We start from the raw sequence: 7,686 nt of genomic DNA on the forward strand, positions 1-7,686 counted from the left end.
GAAGATATAACACATATGGAATCATGTAGTAACCAAAAAAGTGTTAAACAAATAAAAATAGATTTTAGATTTTAGATTCTTCAAAGTAGCCACCCTTTGCCTTGATGACAGCTTTGCACACTCTTGGCATTCTCTCAACCAGCTTCACCTGGAATGGTTTTCCAACAGTCTTGAAGTAGTTCCCACATATGCTGAGCACTTGTTGGCTGCTTTTCCTTCACTCTGCGGTCCAACTCATCCTAACCATCTCTATTGGGTTGAGGTCAGGTGATTGTGGAGGCTAGATCCTCTGATTTAGCACTCCAAATATCCCTTACACAGCCTGGAGGAATGTTGGGTCATTGTCCAGTTGAAAAATAAATAATAGTCACACTAAGCGCAAACCAGATGGGATGGCGTATTGCTGCAGAATGCTGTGGTAGCCATGCTGGTTAAGTGTGCCTTGAATTCTAAATAAATCACAGACAGTGTCACCAGCAAAGCACCCCCACACCATCACACCTCCTCCAAGCTTCTTCTTCTTATTGGTGTCCTTTAGTAGTGGTTTCTTTACAGTATTTCGACCATGAAGGTCTGATTCATGCAGTCATCTCTGAACAGTTGATGTTGAGATGTGTCTGTTACTTGAACTCTGTAAAGTATTTATTTGGGCTGCAATCTGAGGTGCAGTTAACTCTAACGAACTTATCCTCTGCAGCAGAGGTAACTCTGGGTCTTCATCTCCTGTGGCAGTCCTCATGAGAGCCAGTTTCATCATAGCGCTTGTTGGTTCCCTGACATTTTCCGAATTGACTGACCTTCATGTCTTAAATTACTGATGGACTGTTGTTTCTCTTTGCTTATTTGAGCTGTTCTTACCATAATATAGACTTGGTATTTTTTTTTACATTATTTTTTACTACCTATCATAAAAGTAATTTTGGAACATTAAAGTCAATGTCTTGAAGTACTCAACACAAGATATTACTTGTTATAAACACATTTATTTTTTCTAACCCAAATTATTGATACATTTTTTTCCACTTTAGTCAGTATATACTTTCGCGGAAAATAGGCAGTTTTCTCGACTCATACCCTGACTTTGAGAAGGGATTGGGTGATTAGCTTAGCAGCCACGTGATGCTGCATAACAATGAGAACGCGATTGGTCGACGGTGCTGTGTGGACATTATATATTGAATTATTCATTGCCTAATGTGATTCCTTTCTCTACTATCTCAGGCGTCATGTTGCTAAATGGCACAACAAAAATAGCTAAGAATCATGGTGAAAGTGGCCGTAACAAGCAAAGGATCATGGTCGATGTAGTCATTTTCATCTTGCCTGAGAGTCAACCTTAACGGTTGTTTAGCAACACAACCGACGCCTAAGCAACTATGGGGCAAAACAGACTGGGTTGGCAGTTGGCTTAGATTGTTGAATATGGAAAGCCATTTGGCTCTTTGCATGTAAAAAAAAAAACATGTCAAATAACACTATTTGATGAGTCAAATAAGGTTTTAATTTTACATGTCAAATAAAAAAGTTGTATTGTTGTGTGTGCCTAATTTGCACGTGCAAAGCCAAGCGCCAACATTACGATCAGTAGCACTGTCAAAGCTGCTGTAAAAAATAAATAAAAGATTGCAAACAAGCACACTCCTTGGCCACGATGTAGTTACAATACTGCGTTGGTAATAAGTCATTATTTGTTTGACTGAATGGGACAACGTCTGTGTTAGCATTTGAAATAAGATCAGGATCAAACGAGCAGGATCAAAAATGTTAGCAAATATATTTTGATGCAGATGTTATTAGCAACTTTTGGGGTAGTTAGCTTTAGCTTGGTACCTAGCGAGCACCAATGCAACCAGCCTGAAAACAATGACCAGTTGAAACTGCAGTCATTTTCATTATTCTTAGCAATGATTTAGGAATCCTTGTGAGTAAGTATTATTAGGTAGCCACTTGTTGTTCGCCTAATGAAATTAAACTTCAGTTCATGAAAATAAATAGCTAGGCAGCTACCTAGCCCTGTTGCCCAAAGCTAGCGTTAAAAGCAGTCAGCTAGCTTCATCTGGCTAGTGATGCTCGACCGGACCGGGTTATATGTTGTGAAGCTAGCCACAATAAGGATTAGGCACAATAGTGTAATTTGAGGTTTACCTTCAAAATAAAAGTACCTATTTGAAAGTGATGCAGAAGTTTAGAATTGGTGGAATCATGCCATATTTAGACTAGATAATGTTAAACAAGGTTGGATTGTGAAGCAATGATTATGAAGCAATGAAATGGGGTATCAGTCTACTCGGTTACACCCACAGAACACAACTCTGAAGAGTTTATGCAAATACACTACCGGTAAAAAGTTTTAGAGCACCTACTGATGTCACGATCGTATACTGGAGAGAATGAGGACCAAGGCGCAGCGGGATATGAATACATCTTCTCTTTTTATTTAAACGACGAAGATGAACACGACACGAAACGCTTTAACAAACTATACAAAACAACAAACGACCGTGAAGCTAAATAACGTTGTGCACATACACACACACACACACACACACACACACACACACACACACACACACACACACACACACACACACACACACACACACACACACACACACACACACACACACACACACACACAGGCTACAAACGTTCCACATAGACAATTACCCACAAATACATGATGCCCATGGCTACCTAAAATATGGCTCCCAATCAGAGACAAATGAACAACATCTGTCTCTGATTGAGAACCAATCAGGCAACCATAGACATACCTAGACACAACACTCAACCATAGACTATACTAAACACCTACACTGAACACAACCCCATCTACTCTATGAAACCCACTCAATCACACAAACCACACTATACAAATACAAAAACACATACTAACCCATGTCACACCCTGACCTAACTAAAATACTAATGAAAACAAAGATAACTAAGGCCAGGGTGTGACATAACCCCCCCCTTAAGGTGCGAACTCCGGACGCACCAGCATAAAGTCTATGGGAGGGTCTGGGTGGGCGTCTGTCCATGGTGGCGGCTCTGGTACTGGTCGTGGTCCCCACCCCACCATAGTCACTACCCGCTTTTGTAGCCTCCTCCAAATGTCCACCCTCCAACTTAACCCCACTGGACTAAGGGGCAGCACCGGACAAAGGGGCAGCACCGGACAAAGGGGCAGCACCGGACAAAGGGGCAGCACCGGACAAAGGGGCAGCACCGGACAAAGGGGCAGCACCGGACAAAGGGGCAGCACCGGACAAAGGGGCAGCACCGGACAAAGGGGCAGCACCGGACAAAGGGGCAGCACCGGACAAAGGGGCAGCACCGGGATAAAGGGCAGCACCGGGATAAGGGGCAGCACCGGGATAAGGGGCAGCACCGGGATAAGGGGCAGCACCGGACTAAGGGGCATCACCGGACTAAGGGGCATCACCGGACTAAATGGCGGATCCTGGCTGGACGGCTCTGGCGGATCCTGGCTGGCTAACGGCTCTGGCGGATCCTGGCTGGCTGACGGCTCTGGCGGATCCTGGCTGGCTGACGGGTCTGGCGGATCCTGGCTGGCTGACGGATCTGGCGGATCCTGGCTGGCTGACGGATCTGGCGGATCCTGGCTGGCTGATGGATCTGGCTGCTCATGGCTGGCTGACGGATCTGGCTGCTCATGGCTGGCTGACGGATCTGGCTGCTCATGGCTGTCTGACGGATCTGGCTGCTCATGGCTGGCTGACGGATCTGGCTGCTCATGGCTGGCTGACGGATCTGGCTGCTCATGGCTGGCTGACGGATCTGGCTGCTCATGGCTGGCTGACGGATCTGGCTGCTCATGGCTCGCTGGCGGATCTGGCTGCTCATGGCTCGCTGGCGGATCTGGCAGATCCTGTCTGGTTGGCGGCTCTGGCAGATCCTGTCTGGTTGGCGGCTCTGGCAGATCCTGTCTGGTTGGCGGCTCTGGCAGATCCTGTCTGGTTGGCGGCTCTGGCAGATCCTGTCTGGTTGGCGGCTCTAGCAGCTCCTGACTGACGAACGGCTCTGACGGCTCGGGACAGACGGGCGGCTCTAATGGCTCGGGACAGACGGATGGCTCAGATGGCGCTGGGGAGACGGATGGCTCAGATGGCGCTGGGGAGACGGATGGCTCAGATGGCGCTGGGGAGACGGATGGCTCAGATGGCGCTGGGGAGACGGATGGCTCAGATGGCGCTGGGGAGACGGATGGCTCAGATGGCGCTTGGCAGACGGGCAGCTCTGGCCGGCTGAGGCGCACTGTAGGCCTGGTGCGTGGTGCCGGAACTGGTGGTACCGGGCTGGGGCGACGCATCTCAGGGCTAGTGCGGGGAGAAGGAACAGGGCATACTGGACCCTGGAGACGCACCTTAGGCCTAGTGCGTGGTGTCGGAACTGGTGGTACCGGGCTAGGGACACGCATCTCAAGGCTAGTGCGGGGAGCAACAACAGGGCACACTGGACTCTCAAGGCGTACTATAGGCCTTGTGCGTGGTACCGGTACTGGTGGTACCGGGCTGAGGGCCCGCACATCAGGGCGAGTACGGGGAGAAGGAACAGTGCGTACAGGACTCTGGAGACACACAGAAGGCTTGGTGCGTGGTGTAGGCACTGGTGGTAATGTGCTGGAGACACGCACCACAGGGCTAGTACGTGGAGGAGGAACAGGGCTCTGGAGACACCCAGGAAGCTTGATGCGTGGTGTAGGCACTGGTGGTAATGGGCTGGAAACACGCACCTCAAAGCTAGTGCGGGGAGCAGGAACAGTGCGTAAAGGGCTCTGGAGACGCACCTTAGACCTAGTGCTTGGTGCCGGAACTAGTGGTACAGGGCTGGGGACATGCATCTCAGGATGAGTGCAAAAAGTAGGAACAGGACACACCGGGTTGTGAAGGTGTACTGGAGACCTGGTGTGTATAGCCGGCATCAAATCTTCCGGGAACTTTAACACAAGTTTCAGGCTGAGTACGAGGAACTGACACAGGTGGCATTGGACAGCTAACACGCTCCTCAGGGAGAATGCCATGCATACTCTGCCAAACCAACAGCTCTCTCTCTTCACTCTCCTCCAATTTCTTCAACAACTCTTCGAATGTCTCATAATCTCCCCTTCGTTCACTCTCCTCCAATCTGTCCAATAACTCCTCGACCCTCTCAGACTCACTCCTCAACTTCGCCGACTGCTCCAAGTGCCCCCCTCCAAAATTGTTTTTGTGCTGTCTCTTGGGCTTCCTCCCGTGTCGCCTTGCTGCCTCCATCTCTGCCTTGGGGCAGTGATATTCCCCTGGCTGTGACCAGGGTCCTCTCCCGTCTAGAATTTCCTCCCACGTCCAGGAGTCTTGACATCGCTGCTGTTGCGTTTTTTTCCGCTGCTTGGTCCGATGGTGGGTAATTCTGTCACGATCGTATACTGGAGAGAATGAGGACCAAGGCGCAGCGGGATATGAATACATCTTCTCTTTTTATTTAAACGACGAAGATGAACACGACACGAAACGCTTTAACAAACTATACAAAACAACAAACGACCGTGAAGCTAAATAACGTTGTGCACATACACACACACACACACACACACACACACACACACACACACACACACACACACACACACACACACACACACACACACACACACACACACACACACACACACACACACACACACACACACACACACAGGCTACAAACGTTCCACATAGACAATTACCCACAAATACATGATGCCCATGGCTACCTAAAATATGGCTCCCAATCAGAGACAAATGAACAACATCTGTCTCTGATTGAGAACCAATCAGGCAACCATAGACATACCTAGACACAACACTCAACCATAGACTATACTAAACACCTACACTGAACACAACCCCATCTACTCTATGAAACCCACTCAATCACACAAACCACACTATACAAATACAAAAACACATACTAACCCATGTCACACCCTGACCTAACTAAAATACTAATGAAAACAAAGATAACTAAGGCCAGGGTGTGACAACTGATCCGTATTCATCGACCTGGCCAAGGCTTTCGACTCTGTCAATCACCACATTCTTATTGACAGACTCAACAGCCTTGGTTTCTCAAATGATTGCCTCGCCTGGTTCACCAACTACTTCTCTGATAGAGTTCAGTGTGTCAAATCAGAGGGTTTGTTGTTCGGACCTCTGGCAGTCGCTATGGGGGTGCCACAGGGTTCAATTCTCGGGCTGACTCTTCTCTGTATACATCAATGATGTCGCTCTTGCTGCTGGTGATTCTCTGATCCACCTCTACGCAGACGACACCATTCTGTATACTTCTGTCCCTTCTTTGGGCACAGTGTTAACAAACCTCCAGACGAGTTTCAATGCCATACAACTCTCCTTCCGTAGCCTCCAAGTAAAACTAAATGCATGCTCTTCAACCGATCACTAACCCTAGTAGTTAGAGCGTTGGACTAGTAACCGAAAGGTTGCAAGTTTGAATCCCCGAGCTGACAAGGTAAAAATCTGTTGTTCTGTCCCTGAATAAGGTAGATAACCCACTGTTCCTAGGCCGTCATTGAAAATAAGAACTTAACTGACTTGCCTAGTTAAATAAAGGTAAAATAAAAACTGGCTCTCATGAGGACTGCCATAGGAATGGAAGACCAAGAGTTACCTCTGCTGCAGAGGATACGTTCATTAGAGTTACAGCCCAAATAAATGCTTCACAGAGTTCAAGTAACAGACATCTCAACATCAACAGATGAGACTCTGTGAATCAGGCCGTCATGGTCGAATTTCTGCAAAGAAACCACAGCTAAAGGACACCAATAAGGAGAAGAGACTTGCTTGGGCCAAGAAACACGAGCAGTGGACATTAGACCGGTGTATATTTGTCCTTTGGTCTGGAGTCCAAATTGGAGATTTTTGGTTCCAACTGCCGTGTCTTTGTGAAACGCGGTGTGGGTGAACGGATTATCACTGCATGTGTATTTCCCACCGTAAAGCATGGAGGAGGAGGTGATATGGTGCTTTGCTGGTGACACTGTCTGTGATTTATTTAGAATAAAAAATATATATTGTATTTTAAAAGCAACAGTTCTAACCTAGACTTTTTTTCAACAATACTTTTTTTTTTCATCTGTACTGTTACTTAGGGTTGCACTATCAAAAACTCAACCTGTGTGATGTGATCAATGAGTTTATTCCAGTTAAAATGTACAATTATTTATTTTATTTTAACAACAACAGTTCCAACCTAGACAGATGTAGAGAGTGTTTTTAATGGGAAAAAAATTAATATGCATAGCAATTTATAAGGGTATTTCATTGTTATTTGTTTTTGTCTTAAGGGCAATAAAATGTACCAGTATTTACGTATAGTTGCATATTTTCATAAGCTTGGGTCTCAGGAAAACAGAATTTCTAATTTGGGTCCCAGGGTGAAAAAGTTTAAGAACCCCTGTTATCAACGTGCAACCAAAAATACGTTTGCACAATGAGCACTTGTCTCTCAAAACATCGTTACAGTTGTTTAGCTAGCTAGCCAATTGTAGACATATTTAACGTTACATTGACATGAAATCAGTCAAAACACTTCCCCACATGGCAGTTTCTTGTCGTTGTTGGTAGAATCACAACAACTTTGGTCGCTCTGACGATTGTAATTTACATAGGCTTTCTAGGGCAGACC

This window comes from Salvelinus alpinus, chromosome 29, assembly GCF_045679555.1.
Source record: "Salvelinus alpinus chromosome 29, SLU_Salpinus.1, whole genome shotgun sequence".
NCBI lineage: Eukaryota > Metazoa > Chordata > Actinopteri > Salmoniformes > Salmonidae > Salvelinus > Salvelinus alpinus.